This window comes from Oncorhynchus keta, chromosome 12, assembly GCF_023373465.1.
Source record: "Oncorhynchus keta strain PuntledgeMale-10-30-2019 chromosome 12, Oket_V2, whole genome shotgun sequence".
Lineage (NCBI taxonomy): Eukaryota > Metazoa > Chordata > Actinopteri > Salmoniformes > Salmonidae > Oncorhynchus > Oncorhynchus keta.
The window spans coordinates 2,195,710-2,214,600 of record NC_068432.1 but is presented as its reverse complement, the minus strand read 5'-3'; the positions used below and the strand labels follow the sequence as shown (position 1 = coordinate 2,214,600).

The 18,891-nt window shown below is 41.7% G+C and overlaps 1 long non-coding RNA gene across 1 annotated transcript in view; it reads right to left on the bottom strand.

Moving 5' to 3' along the window:
- Positions 1–5,948, bottom strand: part of LOC118390861 (uncharacterized) — a 31,770-nt gene extending 25,822 nt beyond the window's left edge. Inside the window, exons 1-2 of the long non-coding RNA XR_004827028.2 lie at positions 5,264–5,948; positions 2,181–2,394 (exon numbers count right to left, since the gene is read on the bottom strand). This is a non-coding gene — a long non-coding RNA (uncharacterized LOC118390861). The remainder of the gene's footprint in view (positions 1–2,180; positions 2,395–5,263) is intronic.
- Positions 5,949–18,891: the final 12,943 nt, after the last annotated feature.

Below are 18,891 nucleotides of genomic sequence, written 5' to 3'. Positions count from 1 at the left end.
ATAAACCTAAGTTGATTATTTAATTGACTAATATGAGCCAATTAAAAGAAGGCACGAGTCCATTCTATACATTTTCACCCAAGACAACTCTGGAAGCAATTACCTCAGAATTAGGACGACAATAAACAAATTCATTTCTTTCTCCCTCCAGAGCTGACCAAAAGCCTCTCCATCACCATTATTACCATCAGTTTCTCCCGCTCTCTCTCATTATTAAGCTTAGTGAAAATGAAAGCATCAATTACCTTTGTACAGTAGGGCAAAAAAGTATTTAGTCAGCTACCAATTGTGCAAGTTCTCCCACTTAAAAAAGATGAGAGAGGCCTGTATTTTTCATCATAGGTACACTTCAATTATGACAGACAAAATTAGAAAACAAATCCAGAAAATCACATTGTAGGATTTTTAATGAATTTATTTGCAAATGATGGTGAAAAATAAGTATTTGGTCACCTACAAACAAGCAAGATTTCTGGCTCTCACAGACCTGTAACTTCTTCTTTAAGAGGCTCCTCTGTCCTCCACTCATTACCTGTATTAATGGCACCTGTTTGAACTTGTTTGAACAAGCTCGATCAGTATAAAGGACACCTGTCCACAACCTCAAACAGTCACACTCCAAACTCCACTATGGCCAAGACCAAAGAGCTGTCAAAGGACACCAGAAACAAAATTGTAGACCTGCACCAGGCTGGGAAGACTGAATCTGCAATAGGTAAGCAGCTTGGTTTGAAGAAATCAACTGTGGGAGCAATTATTAGGAAATGGAAGACATACAAGACCACTGATAATCTCCCTCGATCTGGGGCTCCACGCAACATCTCACCCCGTGGGGTCAAAATGATCACAAGAACGGTGAGCAAAAATCCCAGAACCACACAGGGGGACCTAGTGAATGACCTGCAGAGAGCTGGGACCAAAGTAACAAAGTCTACCATCAGTAACACACTACGCTGCCAGGGACTCAAATCCTGCAGTGCCAGACGTGTCCCCCTGCTTAAGCCAGTACATGTCCAGGCCCGTCTGAAGATTGGGAGAATGTCATATGAAACCAAAATAGAACATTTTGGTAAAAACTCAACTCGTCGTGTTTGGAGGACAAAGAATGCTGAGTTGCATCCAAAGAACACCATACATACTGTGAAGCATGGGGGTGGAAACATCATGCTTTGAGGCTGTTTTTCTGCAAAGGGACCAGGACGACTGATCCGTGTAAAGGAAAGAATGAATGGGGCCATGTATCATGAGATTTTGAGTGAAAACCTCCTTCCATCAGCAAGGGCATTGAAGATGAAACGTGGCTGGGTCTTTCAGTATGACAATGATCCCAAACACAACGCCCGGGCAACGAAGGAGTGGCTTCGTAAGAAGCATTTCAAGGTCCTGGACTGGCCTAGCCAGTCTCCAGATCTCAACCCCATAGAAAATCTTTGGAGGGAGTTGAAAGTCTGTGTTGCCCAGCAACAGCCCCAAAACATCACTGCTCTAGAGGAGATCTGCATGGAGGAATGGGCCAAAATAGCAGCAACAGTGTGTGAAAACCTTGTGAAGACTTACATAAAACGTTTGACCTCTGTCATTGCCAACAAAGGGTATATAACAAAGTATTGAGATAAACTTTTGTTATTGACCAAATACTTATTTTCCACCATAATTTGCAAATAAATTCATTAAAAATCCTACAATGTGATTTTCTGGATTTTTTTTCTTCTCATTTTTGTCTGTCATAGTTGAAGTGTACCTATGATGAAAATTACAGGCCTCTCTCGTCTTTTTAAGTGGGAGAACTTGTACAATTGGTGGCTGACAAAATACTTTTTTGCCCCACTGTATATAACATGGGAGATAAAAGCAGTTTTCTCTCAATGTGGGGACGATAGGACAGCTTGCCTTGTGGATAAAATAAAATGCAATGGTTTTACAATATTTTTCTTAAAATGACATGTTGTCATGAAGAAACCAGTTGGAGGTATATGTTTTCTTTGTAGGGACTCAGATGCACCAGCTACCACCAAAAGAGTGAATATGTTGTCTTATCATATGCAATATTCACTGCACACACAAATTGTTCTCTATAATTCATTCTTTATAATTCAGCCGGCTGCATGTATGGTAGGATCCAAAAACATACACAGTGCTCCCAAACCCATCATAAGCATTTTGTATTACAGTGATATTACCTCAGGCAGCAGTACCATTGGCACACACAGCCAGTGGTTGGTGTCATTTGGTACAGGACTGGCACCTCTCCAGTCCATCAGAGTAGCAGGACTGGCATCACAGCACACTGATAGACTCGTTGAAGCGGTTGGCCAGTATGGACAGCTGCCATGGCACAAAGAGCAGGGGACAGCCCGAACCTCCACAATGCTGGCAGCTGGATGCAGCATCTTGCTGGAGGTACACAAATAAACACACAGTGTCAAAAACAACACAGAGGGACACTGCCACCTATGTAAACTCATATAAGATACTGTATCATAACTAATGTATTGATCAAATGGTGTGGCAAATTTAGGTTTGCAAAGGGAAGGTATATTACTGAAAACTTTCTAAGTTTACCAGTAACCTACCAGAATGTTGGTATCTTTCAAGGATTTGATTAAATATATCACAAGACATCTAGTGGCCCTTTTGGGTACTTCAGATTATCACAGGCATCTGTAATTATGTCCAGCCCCATGTGTGGCCTTATTCCATCTAAAATATATGAAATAATTGAATAAGATGATTTTAAAAAATGTAAAAAAATAGAATGACCAAGCTGTAAAACATTATCCTAAATATAAACCATCAACTTAGTCAATAACATTCACGTTTAATATGAGGGTTTCAGCATGAAATATTTTATTTTTACACACTAATTTATTTTATAATGTAAATATGTATTTGTTGTCAATGTTTTGGGGTCAAACGGGTGGCAGTTGTGAAGAAAGTTGATTGTTGGACGGGTTTCAGAGGTCAAAAATGGTCAGCAGGTAGTCTAGCAGTTAAGAGTGTTGGGCCAGTAACCTATAGGTCGCTCGTTCAAATATCTGAGCCAACTCGGTGAAAAATCTGTCGATGTGCCCTTGAGCTAGGCACTTAACCCTAATTTCTCCTCTAAGTCGCTCTAGGGGAGACCCCTTGACATTTTACACATTTTGTTACGTTACAGCCTTATTCTACAATTGATTAAATCATTTTTTTCTCTAATAAATCTACACACAATAACCAATAATGACAAAGCAAACTGTTTTTTTGTGTGCAAATGTAAAAAAAAAAAAAGAAAAAAACTGAAATATCACATTTACATAAGTATTCAGACCCTTTACTCAGTACTTTGTTGAAGCACCTTTTGCAGCAATTACAGCCTCAAGTCTTCTTGGGTATGACGCAACAAGCTTGGCACACCTGTATTTGGGGAGTTTCTCGCTTTCTTCTCTGCAGATCCTCTCAAGCTCTGTCAGGTTGGAGTGTCACTGCACAGCTATTTTCAGGGCTCTCCAGAGATGGGTGCCAGGGTTCAAGTCTGGGCTCTGGCTGGGCCACTCAAGGACATTCAGAGACTTGTCCCGAAGCCACTCCTGCCTTGTCTTGGCTGTGTGCTTAGGGTTGTTGTCCTGTTGGAAGGTGAACCTTCACCTCAGTCTGAGGTCCTGAGTGCCCTGGAGCAGGTTTTCATCTCTTTGTATTTTGCTCCGTTCACCTTTCCCTTGATTCTGACTAGACTCCTAGTCCCTGCCTCAGGATGGTGCCAGGTTACCTCCAGGCATGATGCTTGGCATTCAGGCCAAAGAGTTCAATCTTGGTTTCATCAGACCAGAGAATCTTGTGTCTCATAATCTGAGAGTCTTTAGGTGCCTTTTGACAAACTTCAAGTGGGCTGTCATGTGCCTTTTACTGACGAGTGGCTTTAGTCTGGCCGCTCTACCATAAAGGCCTGATTGGTGGAGTGCTGCAGAGATTGTTGTCCTTCTGGAAGGTTCTCCCATCTCCACAGTGGAGCTCTGGAGCTCGATCCGAGTGACCATTGGGTTCTTGGTCACCTCCCTGACAAAGGCCCTTCTCCCCCCGATTGCTCAGTTTGGCTGGGCGGCCAGCTGTAGGAAGGGCATTGGTGGTCCCAAATGTCTTCCATTTATGAATGATGGAGGTCACCGTGATCTTGGGGACCTTCAATGCTGCAGACAGTTTTTGGTACCCTTCCCCAGATCTGTGCCTCGACACCATCCTGTCTCTGAGCTCTTCAGACAATTCCTTCGACCTCATGGCTTGGTTTTTGCTCTGACATGCACTGTCAGCTGTGGGACCTTATATAAACAGGTGTGTGCCTTTCCAAATAATGTCCAATCAATTGAGTATACCAAAGATGGACTCCGATCAAGTTGTAGAAACATCTCAAGGATGATCAGTGGAGACAGGATGCACATGAGCTCAATTTAGAGTCTCACACCAAAGGGTCTGAATAGTTAAAACCAGTTTTTGCCTTGTCATTATGGGGTATTGTGTGTAGATTGATGAGGGAAAAGTGTATTTAATTCATTTTAGAATGAGGCTGTAACGTAACAAAATGTGGAAAAAGTCAAGAGGTCTGAATAGTTTCCAAATGCACTGTATAGGCTATTTTCTGGTGAACCATACAGTCTATCTATTTGAAACTCATGGACAATATGGACACACACATAACTAATTAAAACTTTATATTAATACATTTTCTAAAAGATATTAAAGTGCAAATTACCAAAGTTACGATAGATTACCAGAGATTTTCTGTTGATTAACAAAATTACTGAAGATTACGGTAACTTTGGTAAATTACCGGTAGTTTTGTAACCCGAGCCGCAATATTACAAGTAAAAGAAACATGACCTGGGTCCAAACAGAGATTGCGAAGAAGGCAACAAAAAACAAGAGAAAAAGAGACAAATTAGAGAAAAACCAGTGAGAGAAAGAGAATTGAGTTAGGAATGGAAAGACAGAGACAGAGAGAGAGAAAGAGAGAGGAGAGAGAGAAAGAGAGAAGAGAGAGAGAGAGACAGAGACAGAGAGAGAGAAAGAGAGAGGAGAGAGAGAAAGAGAGAGGAGAGAGAGAGAGAGAGCGAGAGAGAGAGAAAGAAACCTGCAATCAGTAAAAGTGACCATGGGGAATTACTGAGAGTATCCCAGCTCATAAGGATCAGAAACCTGAGTAGTCATCACTATCTGTGCACAGTCAGCAGGCAGAGAGATGAGACAATGTGGTTAGAGAGAGGCACAAGATGGTCTGGTCAGGCACCATTACCTTGTCCGGTCGATCGGTGCTCTGCCCCTCCCTGTGAGCACAGAGGGCTTTGGGTATCCCTGTGAGTACTCGCCCATTCCCCCAGGGAGCTGAGGATGTCTCCATGTCCTTCCTTCACTCTGATAGGCCCGGATGATCCGCAGATTGCTGGTGTAGATTATTATCTTTCCAAAGGACACAAAACAAAAAGCCTGGTCAATGATGTGCATTACTCAGTATAAAGATATTGATAAAGATAAACTCGAATATGAATTGATGTTTTAGTGGTTATGGCCTGTGTCTTTATTTGCTTCAGCAGACACAACTTTCTGAGGGGCTTTTGTAAGTGCACTATCATAAATTGTTTATGGGACTGTGTGATACATGCCTTGTCATTTATTCAAAGGCATTTTTATTAAGTCATTTGGAGAAATTTGACATAGTGATGAAAGTAAACATCTTTTCCTTTTCGTATATTGTCTAGTCTGAACATCAGCGGATAGACGACAGTAGAGACATTTCTCCTGACTCGCTCCAGTAAATAAAATACTGAAGATGTGACTGGAATCTGATCAGCTGACTCTTAATTGCTGTATTGATAAAATATTGCAGACACATTGAGGTTGGCAAATGAGGGCATAAAACAAAAACTTGGTTTTGTCCTTGGTTTTAACACAGTTCGATAGGCCAACAGCTCATATGAAATAACATATTGGAACTGTTATAAGACGAGCCATTGAATCTTATGCCATCATAACATATGATTGTGCAAGTAAAAATGAATGGCTAGTGTTGTGTCACACAACAACCGTATTTAATAGGGAATATGGACTAATAAAGGGTTCACTAACACCGCAAAATACAGATTTAGTATAGGTTTCCTTAACTGGGTGCAATAGTAAAGACCACAGGCAGCTTGTGAGTTTAGAGTTTGGGGAAGCTTACAGTTTTCCTAAAATTCCTTCCCATCTGCGTGAATGTTATGATGCGTGTTACGGAACTGGGAGTGGTGGGTGCGGAGTCAGGTGCAGAGAGCAGAGGTTTAAGGACAACCATATTTATTCCGGTGATAAATAGTCATGCCAGAACAGGCGAATAAATGACCGGCCCAAAACAGGACCCAAACAGCCTGGGAAAAATACAAACTATACCATCCACACAACAGAACAGAGAAACAAGGAGGCGGGCATACCAGGCTTAAATAGCCCTAAACCAAACCCCAAACGAGGAACAGGTGAAACCAATAAGACATAACCAACAGAAAAGGAAAAAGGGAATCAGTGGCAGCTCGTAGACCGTTGACGGCGAGCACCGCCCGAACAGGAAGGGGAGCCACCTTTGGAAGTCGTGACAATGCACAGTTTCTTTTCAATAATAAAATGTTTGTTTCTCAAAATCATTGTCAAGTGGTTAATCATACAAATCTGAAGAAAAATTATAAAAATCTTAAAGTTAAAATTCAACTAAGGTGTGATCACCAGCATCTGCCAGATGGACTCATTGACAGACTGTGGTCCAATGGCAGCTAAAGAAATGAGCGCATAGAGAGATAGCCTATAGGCCAATGCAGCAGTAGGCCTATAACTTCCATCATCAACTAAGTAAATGCATAGGCCCAAAGCCAACAAATAAAAACAGAAGAAAATATCCTGATAAAGATTCTGGTTCTTTCAATCACATTCATCTCTCTGCTCCACATGTCTGCCTCCCTTTCTATCTTTCTTGACTTAGACTATTACTGGTGAATTGCAACATTGCATAAATTCATCAACTGGATCCTATCGATTGTATCAACTAGCCTATTCCGGGCCCTCAGTTTCCCACTGCTCTTTCACACCGATTATCGAGGCCAGGAGAGTTGGAAAGATTTCTCAAATACTGAGGAACTATCATTTGTAATGGATGTTAAAAAAAAGACTTAGTTTACAATGTGTGAGGTGAAGAAAAAATGACTGAGAAGCTCCGTTTATTTGTGGTGGACATGGTGAGTTAAGACAATCAGAAATCAGACATTGCCAAATAGGCACTTTCCTACATTTGCATGTAACATGTCAGGTAAGCCTACTTCTATGCGTGCTCAGGCGTGCACACTCCCTCAACGTTATCAGGACGGAGCACTCCAAACAAAAGACTGTAGCTGTGTTCCAATACCCATACTACATGTAACATACTGTATACTACACACTTAATGAGTATATACAACCTATTAGTTCATTTTAGTATAATGTAAACTAATAGTATTCTTTCAGTTGAGCGTACTAGCACTTCTCCTGTCTACCGGAAGTTGATGCTGTTGCTATGCAAATTCTTGCCAGCTTGTTAGCACAACAAATTACAAGCTAGAAATCATACGACTTCATACAATGTCCATTAAGAACGCACACCGACTATACCACTTAGCTAAGCTAAGAATGGCTTGAACAATCAATTCAATAGGTTGTGTTTGTAAATTCACTCTGAAGTTCTACTCCGATTTCAGAGCACTCTCATCTGTGTGCCAAAGCGCAGAATAACTGAGCAATTTACGAACGCTCAACACCTGTTGAATATGACCTGTTGAATATGTCAGTTTTCATCGTAATTAAATTGTTGCCAGCAGCACAGTTACAGTCACCAACGCTCTGGATAACATGAAAACAGCCTAACCAGCTCTGCTCGGGCGAGTAAAATTATCAGAGTGAGGTGTTCTCTCATTTGTGTCTTCAAGTAGCTAGCAAGCTAGCCAGTTAGCTTGGGTGCTTGACTGCCATTGTGAGGACAGAACGCTCAGATCAACCCTACTCCTGGGCCAGAGCGTCCAGAATGCGCTCTAAACGCTCATTACAGTCATTACTTTATTACATTGCTCAACACATACTGAGAAAGAGGGGTGCTGCTTCACTTGCTTGGATGCTTTATCTGAGATTGATGTGTCTTTCTGTCGTTGTGCGTCTCGGTCAAATAAATGTTCAACATTTAAATATTTTATTTGGATGGGCAAGAACGTACGGTAGGTCTGGCCAGGCCACCTAAGGCCCGTTCATAACGTTGGCCCTGTTTTCCTCTGCTAAAGTTCTTCCCTTTGTTTAATGCTGAATGAGTGTAACTCACTTGGTTCAATCACCTCTGAGGCATATAGAGAATCTCATAGACAAGCATCCACCAGTCAGAAGAGAATGAATTACTAATCGAAAACCATGAAGCATGCACTACAAAAGGTAATGAAACTAAATAGGAGTGGGTTGAAGGGGAATCTTGAGGTTCTGTATTAAGCTACAAATCAACAGTTTTCATTGCATAGTTTTTCAACAACGCCGCTACTACTTGCTTTGGAGTCTCGCCTTGGCGCATCGCTGCGGGAAGGGGGTCTATCGTTAGCCCCCCGCTGTAGATGTTAATCCTCTGGGTCATCGGTCCGGTAGGTGGGCCCTGGTCCTGCATGTCCTGGAAGCTACAAAGCTGCACCATCTCCAGGTGTATGGGCATGTTGTGGCTGTGGAAGCTGTGGGGGTACTTCTCCTCTGGGCTGTCAAGTTCCTGGCCATCCTCGTACACATGCTTCAGCATCCTGCCACTGGCCGACGAGGCCAGTTTGAACCTCGCCTTCCTGGACTTGCTGTGGTACCTCTGGTTGCTGTCATACTTCTTGTCCAGGTTCCTCTGGAGCTCCTCGATGGTTCTGCTGGTGGGAAATGTGACTGTGACAATCTGTCTGAGACCCTATGTACCTACCTGAACAATGAGCTTGTAAGATATGGAGTCCACAGACTGCTTGAGATCAGCCTACCTCTACCTGCTGTCTGTCTCTATCTACCACAGCTGAATTATTCAGTAAATTATTCATTGGGGACACTGAGACCATATCATTAAATAATATTGTTTGTGGGAGTAGTGGCGTGTTGGTCAAAAGAAGAATTGTGGGCGTGATGTTTTACCATTGGCATGAAGGCTTGGAAAGGACACATGAAAATGTAGGTGTACTGATGTTGCACTCCAGTCCAGTACTATGCAATCAGCAGCCATTTAGCTCTGACAACATGTGTTTCATCCCATGGCACATACATGTTCAGACTATAATATACTATCATGCTCCCATGGAGTGTGTAGGATATACAGTTGAAGTCGGAAGTTTACATACACCTTAGCCAAATACATTTAAACTCCGTTTTTCACAATTCCTGACATTTAATCCTCATAAAAATCCCCTGTTTTAGGTCAGTTAGGATCACTACTTTATTTTAAGAACGTGTAATGTCAGAATAATAGTAGAGAGAATGATTTATTTAATATTTTATTTCTTTCATCACATTCCCAGTGGGTAAGAAGTTTACATACACTCAATTAGTATTTGGTATAATGCCTTTAAATTGTTTAACTTGGGTCAAACGTTTTGGGTAGCCTTCCACAAGTTTCCCACAATAAGTTGGGTGAATTTTGGCCCATTCCTCCTGACAGAGCTGGTGTAACTGAGTCAGGTTTGTAGGCCTCCTTGCTCGCACACGCTTTTTCAGTTCTGTCCACACATTTTCTATAGGATTGAGGTCAGGGATTTGTGATGGCCACTCCAATACCTTAACTTTGTTGTCCTTAAGCCATTATGTCACAACTTTGGAAGTATGCTTGGGGTCAATGTCCATTTGTAAGACCCATTTGCGACCAAGCTTTAACTTCCTGACTGATATCTTGAGATGTTTCTTCAATATATCCACATCATTTTCCTTCCTCATGACGCAATCTATTTTGTGAAGTGCACCAGTCCCTCCTGCAGCAAAGCACCCCCACAACATGATGCTGCCACCCCTGTGCTTCACGGTAGGGATGGGGTTCTTCGGCTTGCAAGCCTCCCCCTTTTTCCTCCAAACATAACGATGGTCATTATGGCCAAACAGTTCTATTTTTGTTTCATCAGACCAGAGGACATTTCTCCAAAAAGTGTCCCCATGTGCACTTGCAAACCATAGTCTTTTGTATGGTGGTATTGGACAGTGGCTTCTTCCTTGCTGAGCGACCTTTCAGGTTATGTCGATATAGGACTCATTTTACTGTGGATAAAGATACTTCTGTACCTATTTCCTCCAGCATTTTCTCAAGGTCCTTTGCTCTTGTTCTGGGATTGATTTGCACTTTCGCACCAAAGTACGTTCATCTCTAGGAGACTGAGTGTTATGACTGCTGCTTGGTCCCATAGTGTTTATACTTGCGTACTATTGTGTGTACAGATGAAAGTGGTACCTTCAGGCATTTGGAAATTGCTTTATTTTGATGTTCTCATCAAGCTGTTTAAAGGCACAGTCAACTTAGTGTATGGAAACTTCTGACACACTGGAATTGTGATAGTGAATTATAAGTGAAATAATCTGTCTGTAAACAATTGTTGGAAAAATGACTTGTGTCATGCACAAAGTAAATGTCCTAACCAACTTGCCAAAACTATAGTTTGTTAACAAGAAATTTGTGGAGTGGTTGAAAAACGAGTTAATGACTCCAACCTAAGTGTATGTAAACTTCCGACTTCAACTGTATCTCTGTTTAGAAATCACAAATATCAGTATTAGCTTTTAGGGTTGGGCCATATGCCTGTGAGGAGCCCTTTTAGATAGGCCCGACTAATCTAACAAATAGCGGCCATTAACCCCCCATGCATGTTTAAATCAATCTGGCAATTATCTCCACAGATAACTGTTATTATATTGTGAGTCAATGCAAGGCTTAGATGGATCCCCCTTTTGTTTATTTTTACCCAGTCCAAGTCTGTGTAATCTGATTGCAGTAGAACCATGGGCTCGGTCATGAGATAAATAGTTTTGGTTGCATCTCAGTAAAGGAATGATTTAATGTCCAAGGAATCCTGCTGGTTTGGTTGAAAGTATTGCCACTGTGATCTCAATGTAGCTCTGATGTTTTTTATTATTTCCTTTTAACACTCCACTGATGCATTTCAAATGTGTTCAATAGTCATAATAAATCATCGCTTTCAGTGACCTTCCGCAAGGCATCACTCTGCCTGGCCACAGCATGCGTTTGCAGATACAACAAACACATGCCATGTCTGGGCTAAATAATAATGAGTATATGTCTTAAAACACAAACACTATTTTATTTTGTCATGACTGTCTAAAAAGTAATTCAGAACAGTTTTGAAGACAGCTACAAGGTTTTACACTGAATACATGAATTGCACATCATTTGGAAATAGGATTTGAACACAATTTCAAGTAGACCCATGTGTCAAGTCATAATCCTAATAGAACATGTCTCTGAAAATCTCTGAAATTATGAATTCACTGACAGTGGCAAAGTTACTGAGAGAGCCCTAGCAGAGTTACTGATGAATAACTCCTTTTTGTAAACTGACTTCGTTGGCTTATGTGGGTCTAGTCCCAGAAAAGACAATATAGCAGCCAATATAGTCTCTGTTCCCTTTCAGAATCTCATCCATAATGCATTGCAAGTGATTTGTTCTAGGCAGACATTACGGGTCTATTACTGTCTTGCACATGGAATTTAAGTTGTACTTTGACTTTGTCATCACACTCCATCCTCTGACAAGATGGGAAGTTACAGATGAGCTTGAAATATTCATGTCTGTCTTAAATTATTGCTGAACTGATTCAATACATAATTATTTTGGACTGAGATTGACACACGGTTTATTTCAGCACAATGGAACAAGTTTATTTTGCAAGTAGACAAAGCGAGGATTCAGGAGTTTCCAATGTGTTAAAGGAGTTTGTTGAGCAGGGGGGGAAAAAAATCACAAATATTAGATTTTTACAGAGTAGGTGATCTATTAGGCTTTTATTTAAAAACAAACAAAAAAATTGAGTAAACGTTATCTTAATTACAGTATCTATTAAATTACAAAATGTGGTTAGTCCTTCTCATATTAATATTTAATCTTCACACAAAGTTGAGCTATTAATTAGCTATGGTCATCTATGGTCATGTGTATGCAATTAGAACTCAGGATAAGACCCAGATAAAGACCGTTCGAATCACTGAAATGATTACAAAACAGTGGGGCAGGCAGACTCAGGGTCAGGGCAGGCAGATGTCAGTAATCCAGGGCAGTATCAAAAGGTACAAAACATAGTGTTCCTTGGGCTGATATCCCAAGGAACACTCAAAGGGTGAGAGACCAGTGGCCGAGCAGGGAAAGGTGTTACGGGTATATTTCACCCACACGAGTTGCTGGCTCCGGGTGGTGGGGTTGGCGGGGACGAGGCAACGAAGTTCCGTCTCCAGGTCCCGATTGGCTCTCTGTGACTGGCCATTAGATTAGGGGTGAAAACCAGAAGACAGGCTGTCCGATGACCCAATTCGGGTGCAGAACTCCTTCCAGAACCACGATTGGAGACCATGTTGACCGGAAGTCAAAGGATCCAGAAGTTGTGCAGCACCATGAGCTGGGCCTTCTCCTTGATGTACATTTCCATAGACTTGTTCTCCGGACCTGACAGTGAATACAGCCATCCCCATGGGGGAGTACTGCCCGGGAGAACGTCAATCACCCAGTCATAGGGTTGATGCGGATGAAGCGAAGTGGCCCAGGCTTGGCTGAAAACCTCCCGGAGGTCCTGGTATTCTGCAAGAATGGTGGAGAAGTCTGAGGCTTCTTCCGAGCCCACAGGAAGACGTCCCAGGGCAGGCTATGCCGACTTCAGGCAATGAGCATGGCAGAACGGGCTCCAGCCCATAATAACACCAGCAGTCCAGTCGATGAGGGGATTGTGACGCTGGAGCCACGAAAACCCTAATACCACGGGTACCTGAGGAGACATGATGAGCATGAACTACATAGTCTCATTGTTGTTCCCTGACACTCGCAGGTTGATAGCTCTGCCTATAGAGCGCCCATCCAGCGCTCTAACGTCCATGTGATTGGAGAGGGGCTGAGTGGGGATGCCCAGCTCTGACACCTGGGTAGTGTCCATGAAACTCTCCTCTGCCCCAGAGTCAATGAGTACACGGAGAGATTTCGACTGGTGGCCCCACCGCAGGATGGCATGGAGAGGGTTACGAGTAAGGGGAGAAGCAAAATTATCTGTATGGCCCACCAGAGTACTCGTACCTACTGATGAGCCTGGTCTTTTAATGGACAGGTAGATACATAATGACCGGTAGTCACGCAATACAGACAACTTTTGGTGTTACGTCTGCGTAAACATTCGGCTGGAGACAACCTAGTTCTGCCGAGTTGTATCGGCAAACCTCGGAGACTCTTAGGGGAACTCGGGTAACCACGGATTCACTCGGAAACGTAGACTCCGTGGACTTCCGGGATTCCTCGGAGGCGAGGTGGGATCCTTGGGCGATCGAGTGGGACCGGAATCAGACCACCTCTCCATCCTACGTTCCTGTGGTCAACGTGATGAGCGAGTTGAGATCCATAGGCAGTTCCCGGACTGTGAGCCCATCTTTCACCTCCTCCAATAATCCGTGGAGGAATGTGTCGAACAGGGATTCCGGTTCCAGGCACTCTTGGCAGCCAATGTGCGGAAATCAATCGCATAGTCTGCCACACCGCGGGAGTCTTGACAAAGCTGGAGTAACTTCCAGGCAGCCACTCTCCCAGACAATGGAGAATCAAAAACATTTTTCACCTCAGCCACGAACTCCTCCAGACTGAAGCACACGGCAGATTGTTGTTCCCACACAGTCATAGCCTAGGCGAGGGCCCTCCCGGACATCAGCATTATGAGGTATGCTATCTTAGAGCGGTCAGAGGGAAACGACAAGAGAGCTGCAGCTCGAAGATGAGGGAAAACTGGGAGAAAAACACCCGACAAGTTCCTGACATTACAGTGAAGCGTTCTGGAGGAGGTAAGTGGAATTCTGGAGACGCCAGGGTGGCCTGGAGAGATGTGCTGCTGACTGCGAGGTTACTAAGGGGCTGGGAGGTTACCGTTGTGGCTGGCTGCCTAAGAGACAATCCGCGGAATTGCTCCAGCAATGTATTCAAGGAACATTAATGGCATTCCGTCAAGGTCTAGAATGGTTCCAAAAGACCTTGAAGTAACTCCTCGTGTCTCCCAATGGTGGCTCCTTGGGAGGAGACAGTGTTGCGGAGCTGGTCCATGTCTGCTGTGTCAGTCATGGCCAGTTCGTACTATCAGAACTCAGGATAAGACCCAGATGCAGACAGTTTGAATCACAGAAGTTTATTTACAAAACGGGGCATGCAAACGACAGGTCAAGGGCAGACAGAGGTCAGTAATCCAGGGCAGAGTCCGTAAGGTACAGAATGGCAGGCCTGATGGCATGGGCAGAGAAGACACCCAGAGGCTGCTGTTTGGACAACCCAGCCAGGCTACCGCTAATAAGACAGCCTATAGGCAGAGGCCTATTGTGTCAGAATTCTATATTATATGTACTTGGTCAAGCGAGGTGTAGGAAAAAATTAAGGTTATCCAATGGACAACATAATCGAGTCTATAGGGGATATTGGTTCTCACTGTGATGATTAGAACTTATCCAAATGGAAACCATGGATATATGGCAGCATTGAAATACTGAGCAGAGTCACCATTTTACATTTTCTGTTAACATTTTTCATTTCAAACAGAAGAGAAAAAAAATGTAAGAAAAACTGGGAGCGTTTTATAGTCCAGCTCGGGTAATAACGACGTATTTACTAAGTAATCAGCTAGTAATTACCATTCGTTACCAGTGGTAGTTTCCAATGAAGTTTCCCCCCAATCCTTTCCTAACTAGCCATGGTGTTACCTGGAAACTGAGATAGTAGTTTCTATGTAATAACATGGAATCAGGGTTGGAAAATGCAACAGTGCCTGTTTCTCTTCAGTTATACCATTATATCCCTTTCCCATAACAATGAGAAGTGACATATTTCCTATGTCACAGCAATGTCTTGAAGTGCTCAAGTGACAAACTAAGCCCAGTTCATAATCAGAGGTTTCTTTATTGACAAAAAATATACAAGAGGCATTCGGTGACATGCTGTAACTAAAAGGGAAAAGACAGCGTAAAAGGAAAAGTTATTGACTTATGGCAGGAGAATGGGGTAAAATTACCCAGTGAGAGTTCAGCCACCTCTATTTTCTTTATAAAGAAACACAAAACACAAAATGATGTCTAAATAGTTGCCGCTACTATTTAGACATCATTTCATGTCCTAGAGATGAAATGAACATTTAGGTTCCACATCTGAAGAATGACTAAGGTATACTGTACATATTCACAAATTGGGTGTGGGAATTTCCACATGGCTGTCAGTGTGGCTAGCTTGCATGCTAACCTTATCTAGCTATCTTGCTAACCTTATCTTGCTAGCTCATGCTATTGCTGTTTGTTTTTTTACTACACCAGATTCAAAAGATTAGTCCTGGAGCTGGATCTGTCATAAGCATAGATCAAGTGAAATCTTTGCCACAGATAAAAACCAATAGCCTATCTTTGGCTTTGCCATCCTATTGTTGTGTCTCCAAAGTTTTGTCATCTTCCATAAATTGCGGCCGTGAATCTGCCATAGAAATAGTTTGAAATAATAGATTAAGCTATGGATAACTATTGAAAGACAGCTAATATGTTTTTCTACATTGGAATGGACACAGTGCAACCTTTGGTAGGCTGCTGGCAAGCTTCGGCTGCGATACAGAAAAGCCGTGTCAGCCCGTGTTCATGATTCTTACAGGAGAAGTAAAATGATAGGTCACAATGACTTTCTTTGCTCATAATCATGCACACTGCAAATGACTTGAAACTATATGTTCTTTGAATTTTCTTTTCATTATCTTGATAGACACTTGTGATTTCTAGTTAACTTTAGACCAATAGTGTGAAGCAAAACCTTAGAGGTCAAAACCACTTATCTTGGGGCAACAAGAGGACCGGGTTGGCAAAATGCTATCATATCACGCAATTATATAATTTATAAAATGTTCATACAGTTGAAGTTGGAAGTTTACAAACACTTAGGTTGGAGTCATTAAAACTCATTTTTCAACCACTCCACAAATGTCTTGTTAACAAACTAATTTTGGCATGTCAGTTAGGACAACTACTTTGTGCATAACACAAGTATGTTTTCCAACAATTGTTTACAGACAGATTCTTTCACTTACAATTCACTGTATCACAATTCCAGTGGGTCAGAAGTTTACATACACTAAGTTGACTGTGCCTTTAAACAGCTTGGAAAATTCCATAAAATTATGTCATGGCTTTAGAAGCTTCTGATAGGCTAATTGACATCATTTGAGTCAATTGAAGGTGTATTTCAAGGCCTACCTTCAAACTCAGTGTGTCTTTGCTTGACATAATGGGAAAATCAAAAGAAATCAGCCAAGGTTCATCATTGGGAGCAATTTCCAAATGCCTGAAGGTACCACATTCATCTGTACAAACAATAGTACACAAGTGTCAACACCATGGGACCACGCAGCTGTCATACCACTGAGGAAGGAGACGCGTTCTGTCTCTTAGAGATGAACGTACTTTAGTGCGAAAAGTGCAAATCAATCCCAGAACAGCAGCAAATGACCTTGTGAAGATGCTGAAGGAAATAGGTATGTATGTAAACTTCTGACTTCAACTGTATACAGTGCATTCGGAAAGTATGCGGTCCCTTGACTTTTTTCACATTTTGTTATGTTATTTTTTTCCATCAATCGACAGACAATACCCCATAATGACAAAGAAAAAAGTGTTTTTTACACCCCCCCACGTGAAAATAAGTAAATAAATAACAGAAATATCACATTGTTATTTTTTTTTTAAAAGGTACCCCTTTTTTATCCCCAATTTCATGATATCCAATTGGTAGGTGTGACCCATCACTGCAACTTCCATACGGACTGGGGAGAGGCAAAGGTCGCTTGACCTTTAAATAAGCCACAACAATGTGTCGGAGGAATCACTGTCCAGCTGGCGAAAGTAGTCAGCTTAAAGGCGCACGGCCCGCCATAAGGAGTTGCTAGAGCGTGATGGGAAAAGGAAATTAAGGCCAGCCAAACCCTCCCCTAACCCGGACGATGCTGGGCCAATTGTGTGCTGCCTCATCTAGCCATTCCAGGGTTTTTCTTTATTTTGACAATTTTCTACATTATAGAATAATCGTGTAGATATCAACATCATGAAACAACACATATGGAATCATGTCATAAGCATAAAAGTGTTAAACAAATCTAAATATCCAGCTCGGGAGTTTTATTCCTCTGCTGGTACAGCTCAAGCTCATTACCATAACGCACAATGCGCAAAAATATTCCTAAAAATATTTAACCTCCACACATTAACAAGTAAAATAGCTCAAATGAAAGATAAACAAGTTGTTTATCTAGCCAGCAAGTCAGATTTCTAAAATGTTTTACGGCGAAAACATAGCACATATTTATGTCAAACCACCACCGCAGACATAGCTCATTAGCATAGCCAAGTAGGAAAAAATATGCAATCAACAAACGCAGGATTAAAAGAAATCATTTCACTAACCTTTTGAAATCTTCATCAGATGACAGTAATATAACATGTTACACAGTACATTCATTTTTTTTCAATAATATGCTATATATATATCCATAAATCTCTGTTTACAATGATGCATCGTTCAAAAAATGCTACCCAAATGTCCTGAGAAATGACTATAGCCCCGGCAGATAACGTCAGCTAACAAGGAATACACATCATAAACTTTGACTAAATATGCATGTTTTACATATGTATAGCAAGATACACTTCTTCTAAATGCAATTGCATTGTTACATTTAATTTTAACGTTACATTTTGCGTTCACTAGACTATAATATGGACTCGGCGCTCCCACAGTAGCATAATGACTCCTCTATCTTGGAGTCGACAGAAACCCAAAATTAATACGTTAAATATTCCCTTACCTTTGTTATTCTTCCATCAAACGACCTGTAAGGGATTATACTCACCAAATTAGCGTTCAGTTTTCAAGTCTGCGTCTTTCGGTTCTCAAAATAGCCTGATTTTGGTAAAAATGTAGTCAAAATTGAAGTGGTTGCGCACCAAAACTTCGAAAGTATATATAATATGTCGAGTAAACTTGTCAAACTAACTTCATAATCAAGCTTTAACATGTTATAAAGGTGTACAGCAATTTTGAGAACAAACAGAAACACAAGCACTGTTCAATCGATCTTGGAAAAGAGAGAGAACTTAACCATTGCGCACAGGTTTTTTTGAGTGACTGAGAGTTTACAGCGTGCTCAAACTCTCGGGAGCGGGCGATTCTCACAATGAGAAGTCCCATTGAAAGCTGAGATCACGCTGAACACGTGGAGACTGTTCCGGGTGCTGTGACTGTTTGTGAAGGGTGTTTGCGATGAGGTCAAAGGTGACCCAACTTTTCAGATGAGAAGAGATATTTTGGGAAAATGCAGATTTTGAGAGTTCTGCTATACATAGAGACATAATTTAAACGGTTTTAAAAGCTTTAGAGTGTTTTCTATTCGATAATATTTTTTATTTGCATATATTAGCAACTTTTGACAAAAATGTATCATGTTTTATATGGGTACCCAAATCCTCCAGAAGGGGCAGTAAACCGTGGTATCCTGAACAGGATATATTTTATATTTGCGATTCTAGCCACCCTTTGCCTTGATGGCAGCTTTGCACACTCTTGGCATTCTCTCAAAAAGCTTCATAAGGTAGTCATCTGGAATCCTTTTCAATTAACAGGT